Here is a 14,998-nt window from a genome sequence, read left to right as displayed (position 1 = left end):
TTTACATTATATCTACTCTTTTTAACCTTTTTGAATTTATCACATCACCGAGGAAATTCCGTAGGTGGAACCTATAGACGGTGATCAACTTTTAAATCACGCACAAAGTTACGAATATTGCAACGGGTTAACGTTGTACGATCAGTAACCACATCGATCGACGAGAAGATACCTACTTGCCTCCCGTTTCACTTTGCAAATATTTATTGCTCCGGGTGAGAGTGAAATATTGACAACAAAATGATATTTTCACTTCGAATCAGTATTTTCCGCTAGTCTACAATTGTTCTAAATGACTCCTTTGGTCGCTGTTCGTCATTGCGCAGGACGTTCCGTTTCAACTTGTTTCAAATCTTAATCCACGTTTGAGGAACCTGTACGAATATCCGTGGATGGGGATTTTGCTAACCGATTCATGCGATGCGGGGCGAGGAATATATCACGGCTGACGACAATAATGATTGATCGAGCAATTAAACCCCGTTGTCGAGGTCGGGGGGAGGGAGGACGACGGGTTTGTTCGTCGCGCGGGTGGTTCTGGCGTTCCGGTCCCGGCGGGAGGGCGCGAGCCACAATTGCTGATAATGAGCCTCCTCCTTCCCCTCGGTGTCCTCCACGTCCTGCTGCCGACAGACACTGAGCCCCCGCCCTTTGCCCTTGAATTTGCACCCCAGGATACGAACCGACACAGTGTTTTCACTCTATACAACAGTATTTCTCTTGTACGTCTTCCACCTTTCCCTTTCTTTCTTTCATTCGCTCTTTGTTGCCTTGGGTGCGACTGCGTGACAGGAAACTCGGCGAGTCGTCATAAATAAACCGTGGATAAAGTCAAAATATTGTCCTTGGGGGTAGGAGGGCGACTTGGGAGCAATTTAGAAAATCGGATGCGTTTGCGCGCCCCGCTGACCCGATGAACCGGCTTTTCGATTTTTCGGCTCGGGCATAAACGTTATCCATCAATTACGGTGACGGTCCGACGGACACTCGCGCCTTGATGATCCTCGACCCCTGACCTTGTCTATCGACAAACCCGCTACTTGCCCGCTACCAGCTTCTCAGGTAATCAACGCTAAATCTGATCGCTGCGGCACTCGGTGCTCGTGATATTCGGGGGATAAGAGTATCGTACCTACGTGGCAGGGCAGGGCAGCGTCGCGACGCCGGCGGGGAATTCTCTGATTCGAGAAAATATTTTCCGTGACGTTTTATAAGCCCGCAACGCAATGTCTAGCTCAGCACGACATTTTATTCTTGTATATTGGATCTCGCAGCGTGCGCGCGGCGAATAATATATCGATAAGATTAATCGAGCCAAAAGCCGCGTGGATACAAAGTGCGCCGCCCGCCGCGACAGCGGCTATACGGGGCCGTAAGGCCCAACGTTGTCCATGTTCTCTAGCGTGGCCTGTCTCCGGCGTTCCACACCCACGCCCCGCCGACCCGCTCGCTCGCTCGCCACGCAAACGATTGCTTTATCGGGCCCCTCCACTCAGGGTCCACCCATAAGAAACCCCCCGACGGGGACTTCGATCAAACGAAATTTGAAAAATGGGGAAAGAGGAGGAGGAAACAAGCAGCGCCGTAAATTAGGAAAGGATCTACGCGAATATCCATAACCATACTTTTTTACACGACACCACGTCGCGGTGCACGGGCAAGTATAAAGGATTCGATTTTTTTGGTCGATCATCCGATTGTCCTTGAGTCGAGTGGAAAAGCGCAGGTATAGATTTTTTTGCAAACGTGCTAGATTATTCTATATACCTACCTTAATAGGTTGGGTGGAAAATTTAATCAACCATCGCGGATGAACAATGTCGTTGATCCGATAAGCCTTACTATAGTTCAGATTGTAATGCGTTTGTAATGCGCTGGATCGCTTGACCCTCAAATGTTTAAATGAAAATGAACAAACGCTTCATTTTTACTGCAATTACGGTATCGTAAGAAATTCTTTCACCGTAAAATTGGTTACGGAAAATAATACCCCTAAGTGCATTTTTTCGTTATTTTGTGTTACCAAACGTGAAAATTTGATGTTGAGAAACTAGTTATATTTACAAGAAATTCCTTTTACCAAAAATTTCGAATGTTTCCTAATGATTAATTGTTGCATTAAAACAATGTTATTTCTCTGTAACATAATTTTTTTATTCGTGGCAATTGACATGTACGAACAGTTTTAAAGAATCCGAAAATATAAGTTAAATAATAATTTTACTATAAAAATGTTTTTCTTTTCTTACAGAATTCCATTCTTTGGATGAGAAATGATGCAGGCATGGAAAGGAAAGGAAGAACAAATGATACTTCAAGGGTGAGTTATAGTACAAGATATAGAATAATATAAGCAATTCTGCGAAAAATTTATGCAATCCACGATTGCATCTGAGTGAAGATTTAAGTTGTTCGGAAAAAATGATCTGAAAATTAATCGTATTAGTATGTCACTCAGCGTTTTTGCGCTCTGTTATACCATTTATTCTACACCGAGGGAAAAGGTTATTTGAGTCAAGTGATATTCGTTTAATTCAAATGCGGCGAACACAATATATACTTACTTAATTCAACAATATACTTTTGTTGGTCTAACATAATTTAACTGAATCGACTAAACATTTTGTCGATTTTGTAAATAACTATTTACTTCACCACCCGTGACCATGCACACATTTAATTGATCAATGACTTTTTCCCCTGAGTGCAGTTTTACAGAGCGGTATACAAAGATCGGGAAACTCGAATTCTGGTATTTCGATCTAGGCACTAGGCATCAACCAAAGTCAATTCATCGGGCTTCAGACAATTCGTTCGGCCCAACCATCGACAATATTTTCTCACCTGCACCAGCGTGAAGATCTTATAAGTTATCCTGAGTCGAAGCTGAGGCACATATGCGTTTAATACCCGGGGCGGCCTGCAGCTTGTAAAATGCACGCGCCGTCCGCGGCAGCGGAGCGCACGGATGAGCTCACAAATCTTTGCGGCTTTTTCGCCCGTGCATTAATGCCCACCTCTTACGGTAATCTAATATCGCTTGATATATTGGTCAAGGCAATGGGAGTCAATGGGGAGCCGATGGCGCGAAAGGTCGTAACACCAGGGGTCGCCCAAGATATTTACAATTTTAATCATCGTCTCTGCGTGGGACTTCGCCGCTCGGATATGGCCGACCTCCGCGGTCCTTGCCGTAACGTCCTCCGCTCCTTCAGGATCTTTATCGCGGCGCGATCAGCCGCGATCAGCCCTCTCCGATATGCCCGATGAGCCGAAGAATATTTAAGACGCCTCCTCCTCCTCCTCATCCTCCCTCTCCCCCTCTGCCATCCCTTCGTCTTCCACTTCTTCTTCTTCTTCTTCTTCTTCTTCTTCTTCGTTCGCCGACCCTGCAATGAACTGGAGTTGATGGAACGAACCCGCGCCACGAAACGACACCTGCGGAGGTTCTCCAGTTTGAGGGAAAAAAGTATTACTTATCTATGCGTTTTTCGATATTTTATAACTTGACATTGAAACAACGTAGGTATTAGTAGTTCTGATCAAGAAAGACGAGACAATATATTTATATGCACACCACGTTGCGGTAAATAATATCAAGTACATTCAAAATATGGTTATTACACACAAAAATACCTTCTCTGATAAAATATGTATGCATATCATCACTTCACACGAAAAAAGATTCAAATCATATATATACGTATTATCTTTTATTATAACAGCAGGGAAAAAAATTCTAAAAGTGTAGAAATAGTTACTAATAAACTAGAATCATTCATTTTCTTTCTTGCTTTTACCGTTAATTCATATTTTCCTTATACAGTACACAGTTTATTGTTGAAAATATAGAATTTTGTCGGTTTCCTCAATTACACACCGGTACAAATGGTAGTACAGACGGTGCTCTGATCAACGCAAACACTATAAATTATCGAACAATCATTAGTGCATAAACCAAGTATTAAAATCCTTTGTCCAAATCCAATTACTTAAAGTCGGATTCTGATCATCGATCAATCGAGTCCCTATATAGTTGAGGATTCGAAAAGTCAAATTAATTATAAATACAGAATTTTCCAAAAGTACTTGCACAAAGGGTTGTATATACACTGAACGCAAACTGTGCATGCTAATTACCTATTAAAAATAATTCATAATCAGCTTTTTTACTGCCCTACAGGTAATATGTATAATCAGTTCAAAGCTAATGCCTCTAGATAAAAAGCAAGACAAGAAATTTCTGCAGAGTTGAATAATTTAACCATTCGGTGCAGCCAACTGTCACTAATATCGGTGTAGTATACCCTTCGAGGTATCGAGGATCCCAGCTCTTTTCACCCCTCGACGACCGTCGTCTTCATCTCTCTCGTCTTCCGCGGCACAACCTCCTCTCCTCCGGCACATCGAACCTCGCATTACCTGCCGCGTGCGTGTTGAAGTGCATATTCATACAGTTCCTTTCATTCTTCTGGCATGGCCGCGATGCGTCGACGACGCCCTTCGTTATGCGGTGACAATGGATCCTCGCTGCGCGGTAGCTTTGACCACCTGTTGCTGCTGCCCGTCGTCCCATGGGGTGGGTGTGACTTCGTGACGTCCCGAACAGAAGTGGGCCATTGTTCCCGCTCCTCACCAGGCTCCGGGAATAATATTTCAGCTTTTCGCAAACCGGTGACAGCCGCTTGATGTTCTCCATTGTGTTTCCCTTCTCGCGCCTCGATCTTCGAGCGTTTATTTTCTTTAATGCGGATTAGCAGCTCGCATCTTTTCAGAAAAATTTACAAACCCATTACTGACCGACGACAGTGAACGGAAGGTCGTCGTACAAACGCACTGTGCACACGTGACTTTGCATTCTGCATGAATGCAATGGACGAAACGCTACAGCACTGATCTAAGGAAAATTCCAAGTTGTAGTCATAATCAATAAATATACTTCTGGGTAAGAAATGAAAATCAATTTTGTAGCTGTGACTATCGAAAATCTATTACGTATACATCCTATATTCTTCTTCGTTATACTTACAGATTACACATATTATAGTTTCTTCTATAATTTAATGTCGGTGTAAATATAAATTGACGTCAAAGCCTTATTTGACTGAAAAATTTCAGACAACTGAACGAACAGATTTAATGTTGCAATAACCAGAAATTGCAGTATTATAGGCTATTCTCCTCATTGTCAGTGAGATCGCGCGTGTCACAGACGCCGCTATTACAGTTCCCAGGATTATGGGCAGGCTCATACGCCGTATTTAGTAATACTTGTTACCACCTTGTAAATTGTCGGCGAGCAGCCAACTCTGTCGGCGGCCTCCAACCTCATCCGGTAGTTTTCCTACGGATCAAATAATTTACGATACGTGGCGCCTGCTATACACGTGCGTCGTAAATTATTCTCCAAAAAATGAATAAAGTGCTGTTAAACATCGCGCACGCGTTGTTCGGATAGTCGAAACGCACGGGATGACTGAAAATAGACGTAACGAACCGCCTTATGTTATATTCCCTTCGTTGTCCTTTTTTTTTTTTTTTTTTCTACTTCCCTTTGTTATTACTTGAGGAATAAGAAACGACTTCAGTTAGGTAGTGATCTCACGCTGTTAATAATAATTCTTAACTTTTCATGCGATATAGATACTTCATGCGATCAATTACATTTTTTCAAAGCGATTTCAAATGTTTTTGAACGTGGTTACGAAAGTTATTGCGATTCTATAAATAGTTTCACCGATTTCGTGTCGTTTCGAGTGCGATTTGTAGAACGTAAAGGAATAATTATTGCAAATTTTGATTCCGACATGTTAGATCTATTCAGCGCTCTCGAAAGCGAAGAGCTCAGCGATTCGAGCTCGGAACTTCCCATCCATCGAATCGGGCCATGCCCGTTCATTACAAGCATTTACGTGCCGCTGTGCGAATCTGCGCGTTGAAAGCGCGACTCCCGTTTTTGCTCGTTAAACATCGCGTCCTGCATTAGGTAGACCGTGGAATCGGCCGGAGGTCGGCGGAAATCGCGGGCAACCTTGCTAAAGAATTATTATCTTTTTCTTTACCTCCTCTCGGCTTCTCGGTTCTTTTTTTACCACGACGAGGAGCGAAATTGTTTCTCGAAAAGCGGTGCAGAACCGAGTGTATCGACGTCAACGATCGACCGGCGGTCGTTAAGCTATTTTTGTAACCGACGTTGACCCGGCTGCAGCACTTCCATTATATTACAGCTCGGCTACGTCGATGCTTCACCGAGCTGGGCAGTGATTAGTCGTAATTAAGAAATACTACGGCATTATCCTGTTTAGTCGCCGGCTTACGAGGCTTACGAGCCATTCCGCGTTTCTCGAAGGAGCCTCGGTAATGCCCTCGTCAAAGCGCGAAACCGAGGGGCTCTTAACTCCGCGGGTCGTAAGTAACCTAGTAGCTCCGCCATAGCTGTCTCAATACGCTCGCGGGACGGATGCCGGCATAAATAAGGCGAAGCACCCGTCCTTGTCGCCTCATCCCGGCAGCGCCTTCGTATTTTCATTTTATAATTATTGACTCCCGCCATGCAGACACGTGAGCAGTGATGCTGACATTTTCTCTGTTCCTTCGGTTCGGGACACAACGCGCTGCGAATCGGAAAAGTTACGACGTTGCGGTCTGCTTTTGCGCATCTCGCGCGCTATACCTACCTACCAGCCATTCGCTGAATCACACCAAGTCACGAAGAGCACCCTCGGAGATAATTATCCCCGAGGTATAAACGTTTATTCCTTTATGGTCCCTGATATATGATTCGCTTCTCAATTCTCATACACAGTGCCGCTTTATTATTCGACGTAAATTTCATTCAGCTGCCCGTGATGCGCGATGATTATCACGTGTACATTATTGTTATTCCTTTTTACCCCCGCTGTTGTTGGCTAATCACTGCGGATGTGGCGGATGTGGGTTCTTGTTGTTATTATTATTGCTGGTATTATCATTATCATTAACGCGAGCTCCGCAAATCACGATTCGCGGATCGTTTCGACGACGGTATGCTTGTGTGAAAAATGGTTGAAAATGAGAACGAGGTGGTAGCGGTTTGTGTAAAAAGAATATGTGAAGAAAGATTCGGTATCGATATTCATTAATGCAAATTTGTGGATATTGGGCGAGGGAATTATACGGTGACGCAGCGCGTAAATATATCTACCTAACAGCGGTGGTGGATTGAATTTCCGTTCACGTTTCTCGCGTTCATGTTTAATAACAGGCGTACGGGATTCGGAAAACGTTTAACGAAAATTTATTAAACCTGTTTGACCAAATTGAATTGTAGCTACATTATATGCATGTGTGCTTCTTTCATACGGCACACGAATGATTCTCATTTACTTATATATGAATGAAAGTATGCGACTGATATTACTTGACCTCCGTGTAGCTCGGTGTTTGAAGCTAATTAATTTCGAAACTTTATACCGCTGGGATAACAGAATAAACTTTTCTTTTTTTTTACAATTCGGTTTGATCGAATGAATAAATAAACTGCTATTCGGCAGAAATAAGCAATTAATTGTAAAATTCGTTCTTTTTCTTGTTAATCCAAATTCACGTCAATATCTTAATTATTTTTAATTTTATTTTTCGGTAATAGGCAGCTGAATCATCGTGGCGATAAACGACTTTTTCGGAATTTATAAATTTATATACGTCGACGGTGTTGTGATGAAAAATCCCACGTAATTCCTGGTGAAACCAGCGCGCGCAACGGCTCTTGGTTCCGTACCGATACCTCGGTAAAATCACGTTTTTAGTCGAGGAGGAAGCCGGGGCGGAGGTTGCGGCGCCTGGGGGCCCTCCCATGAGAAGGAGTGACCTTATAGTTTACTCTTGGCTTTACTCTTGGGAATCGGTGCCCTTGCTCGATCTTCCTGGCACGCGGGTGCCGGTGGGGCCAGTTTTAGCCCGCGGCGCCAACAGCAGGTTCAAAAGGAGGGAGAGTTACTGACGGTGATACGTACCGAATTTTACTGTCAGCCTCCTGGAGAAGCTTCGGCTCGAGACTTCCGAATGCTACCCTGGGAACACAAGCTCGCAACTTTCAGCCTCTGCGATGTCTGGGGCGTCAATCAGCCGACCGAAACCCATGCCTTATACCACCGCTGGTTAGCGGATAATTCCTCGCACATAAAAAATTACCTCTTTTATCTTTACGAGAGAGCGGGGCGTGTTGTCCGGGCGCGGATACCGCTGCAATCGCGATTCCCCAGGGATTTATGGATTCGGAAAAATGCCTGGTCAAGGGTTATTGTCTATCTTCCTATAGTAGGTCGATAATTCTAGAAATTCAATTCACAGGTCATTAAGTGTGTGAAAAATTTCATCCTGACGATCGTCGACTTGTCATTCGATCTTTGGAAACCATCGACTTCGATCGAACACGTCGATCTGTTGAGTAAGGAAACATTTTGACAATCGTGTTTGTGACAAAAAAATCATCAAACTTACCGGTCGAAATGAAGATAAAATTGAAATTAGAATTGATGTAAAAATCTCAAATGCGCACTTCCGGTAGTTGTATATCTCATGGCTATACGATTATTTCCATGTATATTGTGTGTACAGTAAGACTGTGGCTGCGATTATTTTGGAATAAACGTTATTCAAATAGGAAGATGGCCACGCGAATACCTAATGCGAGAAGACTTGAGTAAAAAGTCGTATATATACATCGTAAGGATTTTCCGACACGGCCAAAGCAAATGTTTCGTGCAGAAAAACAAAGTATCAGCCTAATTAAGTCCGATAGCGTTTCCGTAGGATAATCGCGGCACGCGGAACGACTAATTGGCCGTCGGCGTTTCCCCCCCTCCAGGTCGCACGCCGTCCGCGAAGAGAGCCGGGGTTGAGAATGGTCCGGTCGCGCGATTCTCGCGTTTTAACCCCCGTCAACTCGCGCCCCTCCTTCCCTCGATCGGAGGAGGAACGGAAACCGTAGGAGGGCACCGGGAGGCGAGTGCAGAAGGGAAGGAGGGCCGGCTTCGATCGAACCTGGTGCGGCGGACCCCGATACCCTCGGGGCTCGGGCCGCCTGCGCCCACCTGTAGGTATGTACCTACCTATCTACCTACCTATAGCCCTGCCGTGCAGAGATGCATACCTGGGCTGGTATACTCGCCGGAGTCAGCGTCAGTCGAGTCCCGGTACCGGGTAATGGGGGGTCAAGGGTCACCGCGCCGCCAACGCTAGAGACGAACCAATACCCATACCCGCCTCCGCCTCTGCCTCTGCCTCTGCCTCTGCCTCTGCCTCACGGCCCATCTCCGCCTGTGTACGACTCTATGGGTACATCTGTGATATATACCTGAATGTGCAGGTATGTGTTGCGTTTCGACGTACCTACGCGTGCAAACACATTTATACTTGCGCATGTGTTGGTATTGCGCTCAGCGCGGGCGGGCGGGTGAGCGGGGAAAGGGGTGCGGGTTTGGTGGAAGAAGGGGAGGGGGGGGGGGGGGGGCTATAGAAATAAGGCAGTGCGATACTCGTTGAAACCGTGGGAACGCGCGGCGAGAGGAACCTGCACGCGCCCGACGGACCCTGTTCCGTTCCGTCGAGGAGGACCTGCAGAAGGGGCTCAGTCCAGTCGAGGAGAAGATGAAGAAGAAGATGAAGAAGAAGAGGTTGAAGAGGAATAGGAAGAGGGACCCCCGCGCTGCCTTCAGCCTCCAGTTCGCGCGAGCGCGCCAGCCTCCAACTCACTTCCAAGGCTTTTATCAGGCCCCGCATGGGCCCAACCCTCGCGGCAGCGTTAACGCGAGCGCTAACGTATTAATACGATTATGTCTCGCTTATACGAGACAGGGATTACGCCCGGCTTTTTCCCCCTATGAACCGCGGCAACCATTTTAATACAGGGATCGGGATAAGTAATTCCCGCTTAAATCATACGGTGTCGAGGTGGTTTGTGCGGATTTTAACTTACTTTTTCACGGGACACCCTCCCATCGATGCTAACCCCTTATGATACACTTAACACGTTTGTGGAATTTTTTCCCGCGGTATGTGAAGCCGCGGGTCTTTGAAATCGTTTCATGAAATTGTATACGGATTTTTTTTCTATTTGCAACTGAGTATGCAAAAATTGAAAGTATTACGCTAGTATTTTTATTACGTTTGAATTAGAGTGATTTTGTTAGCTGGTCCAGAAATTATAAGAGCTGTGCGAGTAATCGATTGATCGTGGATTTCGATCAATTCAAAGGGACGATTAATCGATTATATTAAATAATAATTAATCGAGAGGTTGATTAATTGAATAATAGGAGAATTAACTATCAATTGAAAGTTCGATCATGTAATCGATTAATTGCAAGCATGGCTAAGCAAAGTCTACGATTAATCGTTTAATTACATAGACCTAGTAAAATTAGTAGCCTCCTTGAAATGCTCTTGATTTCGTCATACATTTTCTCTAGCTGAAGATTTTACCACCTAGCTAGACTTTTGGTTCACAGCGATTATCAGAAACTTTCCAAATTACTGCATGGCTAATTTTACAAACTTCTAAAACGAGGGTTGTACATGAAATATTTTCAAGTGCCGTTCCATTTCGTCATTGAGATATGTTCAGGCGATATGTTCTCGAACTATGACAGAGTCAGCGATGTCGAATACCTGTGTAATAGCATACATATAACACGCGATTAAAATGGTGCAAGTATACCTGCAGTATTGGATGGAAGGAAAAAATTCATATTGACAAATACCGCGAGTCATCATTTATTTAGATTTACGTAGAATATATAGGTATAAGCTGTCGGATACCTGAATTGCATCCTAGTCACGTTTTGTATAGGATCGTTAAGCTCGTAGCTACGGTTAATGTCAGCGTCTCAAGCGACTTTTAAGAATCTTTGCATTATCACCAAGATCGACAAGCCGTCGATTTCTCTTCACCTGCAGCAGGTGAACTTCTCGAATATCGTTACACAGGACGATCTATTCCACTTGCTATTACGTACCCTGCCGTCCGCTGCACCTGTATAATAAAACACGTCCGTGATATGCCGCGGTTTTACGAAAGGATAAACGATGCTGATTGCAAATTTGTCGTGACTCGAGGGAGAAGACACGGCGAAATTATTGCGAAAACTTGCGAAAGACCCCTGCTTTAAACTCTATTTCTGAAATACATTGTTACAAAGGGAGGTAAACCACCCGTTTAGCCCCCTTTCTAATGATCTACTAGTCATCATAGATAAAAGACGTATAAAAGCTTTCATAATATGTCGTAAACTGAATAAGGTTGCTTCGTCAACCAATATTATTGTAAAAACAGTTCTGATTCAGACTTTAAACTGTAAACCGCATTGTCATTAAACCATTTGTCCTCATCTTTTAATTTTGCTGCCTGCAATGTTTGTTCACTTCGTAAGCTCACGGACCTGTTACATTTATTCCATAACACCTATAATTCGAACGCGCATGAAAATGGAGACCCACATGCTTACCTACAGGAAGAAAACGCCTCGCTCCCATGCATTGGCGCATGTATTATAGGTATATACGTATTACATACACACGTATAATCGTATATCCGAGGCGAGATGCAGTGTAACCACAAAAAAAGGTGCGCGCCTCGGTTGAAAATGAGTAGAACCCCCGTGGTCAGCGAGCGCGTGCCTTGGGGCATCGTGTCCCCGCCGTTGGAGAAGGGGAAGGTGAAAAAAGACGAGGTTCAAAGGGCTGCAGAAGTGTCTTACATTGTTAGGATGCGCTCACGCGAGATCCGCCAATTTCTCTCCTCGTCCTCCGCTTCTTGTCATTCATCCTCGCCCTCTTCACCCCCCTCGACGAATATTCGTTTTACGACTCGCGAAACATTCGCAGATAGAGTTGCGCTGCATTCGATTTCGTCTGTGTCTTGAACCATCAGTATTCCTTGTTTATTCTTCTGTACTCGACACCATTTTTTTTTTACACTGCTCTGCATCCATGTTTGAAGAATCCACTGAGTCTGACGGGATTTAGTCCGATTCAAAGATACTTTTTTTTACAAAATCAATTTGCCGGTGCATTTTCGGGGAAATTTTTTCGAAGGGTTAGTTTTAAGGCATAGTTTCTTCTTTACGATGTTTCGGGCCAAAAAACTTTTCCTCTCATAATCGATTTACAGCCACCTTTTCCGACTAATTGGCTCCTCAGAAATTTAAAAAATATAACCAGGAAATCGTAAAATCAACCGCTAAGAAAATCTGAAGAGCTGTATTCGTGTTTCGTCTGTATCTTTGAAACCATTCATCGCAACGACTAAAAGTTATTTTCAATTAGCCCAGCATCAGCAATGGCACACTCCGCGTAACTCGTAAATTACACGGCAATGATGTTTTTTGTTTTTTTGTTTTCTTATCACTACAATTGACAAATTATTTTGCAATTTTCATAAAACCACTTCACTGCACTCAGACTCTAATTTCGCAATTGGGACGGAATCTTTCGGATTTCCTATCAAACTTTTCCTATGAAAGGCCCGAAGTTTTTTGTTGTATCTGCGAAAGAAATGGAGTGAATGTCTTGATTGAACTGACACTATTTTTGGTGGATGTTTTAATATCAATCCTGAAATTTACTCCCGGTCACACAATTTTGATTGTCCAAGTCCCAATTTTTATTCAAGTACGATTGCGAATAACGTTTCGCGCCTTGTGGGGTTGACTCATTGGCATACATATGTGTGTATATATATATACACACATATATATATATATATTATATACCGGTTGTATAAATCGTTTTGAAAATTGATCATATAACCGAAACCAATGTCTTTAACGATTCATTTTACCAATTGGCAATTGGTCGGGCATATAGATAACGACAGACAACTGACAATCACTGTCTTCGTCCGATTGAATTATGGTCCCGTAATCTTCTGACTCTGGATGGGTTCTGCAGTGTGGCTGCTAATACGAGAGAATCTCCAGCTCTCCGTGTGGGTGCATTCAAGAATTTATCGCGCCGCCGTGTAGTTGTAAAAACGAAAATATCCAGATTATACCTGGCCCATGGAATCGGTTATTATTTCGAAAGGATCAGCCTCGCCGTGTCACATCTCGAAACCACGAGAATCTTTCTGCAAATTGGGTGAATTGATTTGTTGGATTTTCGTCACAGGAAGTGATTAAAGAAGTAAAATTTTAATAATATTTTTAATGCCCCAAGAGTGGATTTTCAAAAGAAGCGCCTCATCAAGCTCAGTATTATGCCAATTAATATTGCAATACACCGCGGAAAGTGTTTCATCGTTCTAATAATCATTAGCATAAACGATGTGGTACTTGAGTGGGATTAAAATGTTCACTTCTATCGCACAAGCCTATTAACATTTGTATCTCGACGGTACGATCGTCTCATTATAATACAAACAAGTCAACGAACAGACAGACGGTGTGTGCACAGTCTGTAGAATAATTGATAACTTCATCATACGGACAGAAGTATTATAATATGAATACATCACTACGTCTTCTTCGTCGTCACTCGATTCTAGCATCGATATTTGACAGGGAAAAATCAAGCCTCATTTTTGCCCGAGGCAAAATCCCATCAACAATTGCATGTACGTGTCGAAGTTTATATTATCCGAGTCGATGAACACAATTTCTTATTTAAATTCGAATGTATGAGGATTCCGCAGGAGGGCAAATCCGAAAGTGATTTTTTCGAGGAAATATTTCACTCAAAGAATCAATTGTCAAATCACTTGGCAATTAGTCGAAAAATAAGTCACGCTACAAAATATTTCGAGATCCAAGATCAATTTTGGTAGATACTGTGAACCATAATGGAACAATGGTTTATTTTACTGTAATTTGGTTACATGATTTAAACCGTAAAATTACTTGTTGCAACGAGAAAGTATCGCACGAACATCCGATTTTATTCATAATTGTTGTTCGAGCCACGTTTTAAAATTGAAAACGAATAAACCTCTCGGGTTTTCATCTTGAGGGGGAGAAGCAAGCATGGCGTATTCTTATTGCGCGGTTCGGAGGGAGGAGAAGTTGAAATCGTCGCAAGTCCCGCCTTGGGATTGTTGTGATATGCTAATTGTGATACCGGGAGGTTCGAGAATCCGTCGGCAGAGGGCAGCAGGTGGCAGATGAGAGAGGAACCAGGGTTGCCTAGGAGAGCGTTTCACGGTGACACGGCGAGGAGCGAGGCGACATCGGTGAAGCGGTCGAGCGGCGCACCGTCCGTGGGAAAGCGTCCCGTGGAGCCGGTTGGTTACTCGGTCGGTATTGCCGGACGCGAAACTCCCCCGCAAAAGCGGAGCGATAACTAATCAAGAGCGAAGGCATTAATTTAACGCCGAAAAAGGGGAATTACCGCCCGGGGGCCCGGGGGTGGACTCCTGGCGCCGCTCGCTCCCGGGTTAACCACGAATTATCGGTGTTTAAAACCCACGACGAACGAACGAACGAACGAACCACTCGCGTCTCGGTTTCCATCTCGACTCTCCGAGTTTAAACTATACTACTAACTAATAGCAGGTCTAGAATGTGTCTACAATGTGAACAGAGCCAGCAGACGTTTACCTAATTGCTGACCACAAAAAACCGCGCGCCGCCTTAACCACAGGCCATGAGCCGCGGGCCCGCAATCGCTTCGGGGCCCTACACTCCCGGGGCCTCGTGCTCCTCAGCCCGCCGGACTCAACTCTCCTACAGACGTGTTGGAACGTTTCTCCTGTCGCTCTACACGCCCAATTGTACATACATGCATTCATACATTCATACCTCCATATGCGTAGGTTCGATTTTACGGATTCGCGGATTAGCCTATTTCGATGATTCGAATAATCGCGTTCATCCAGATGCTGCGCCGGTTGTTTCGCTGAATTAGATCAGCGTAAATCGGTCCACGCGTTTCTTGTGTACGTGTAATAAGAAGACCTGGATGTATCGGATGCTGTGTGCGGGATGCACGCCGCGCTCGTATACTCGTATAAGACGGAATCTTG

Source organism: Diprion similis, chromosome 2, assembly GCF_021155765.1.
Source record: "Diprion similis isolate iyDipSimi1 chromosome 2, iyDipSimi1.1, whole genome shotgun sequence".
Lineage (NCBI taxonomy): Eukaryota > Metazoa > Arthropoda > Insecta > Hymenoptera > Diprionidae > Diprion > Diprion similis.
The sequence above is the reverse complement of the archived record's forward strand: the minus strand, read 5'-3'. Positions refer to the sequence as shown.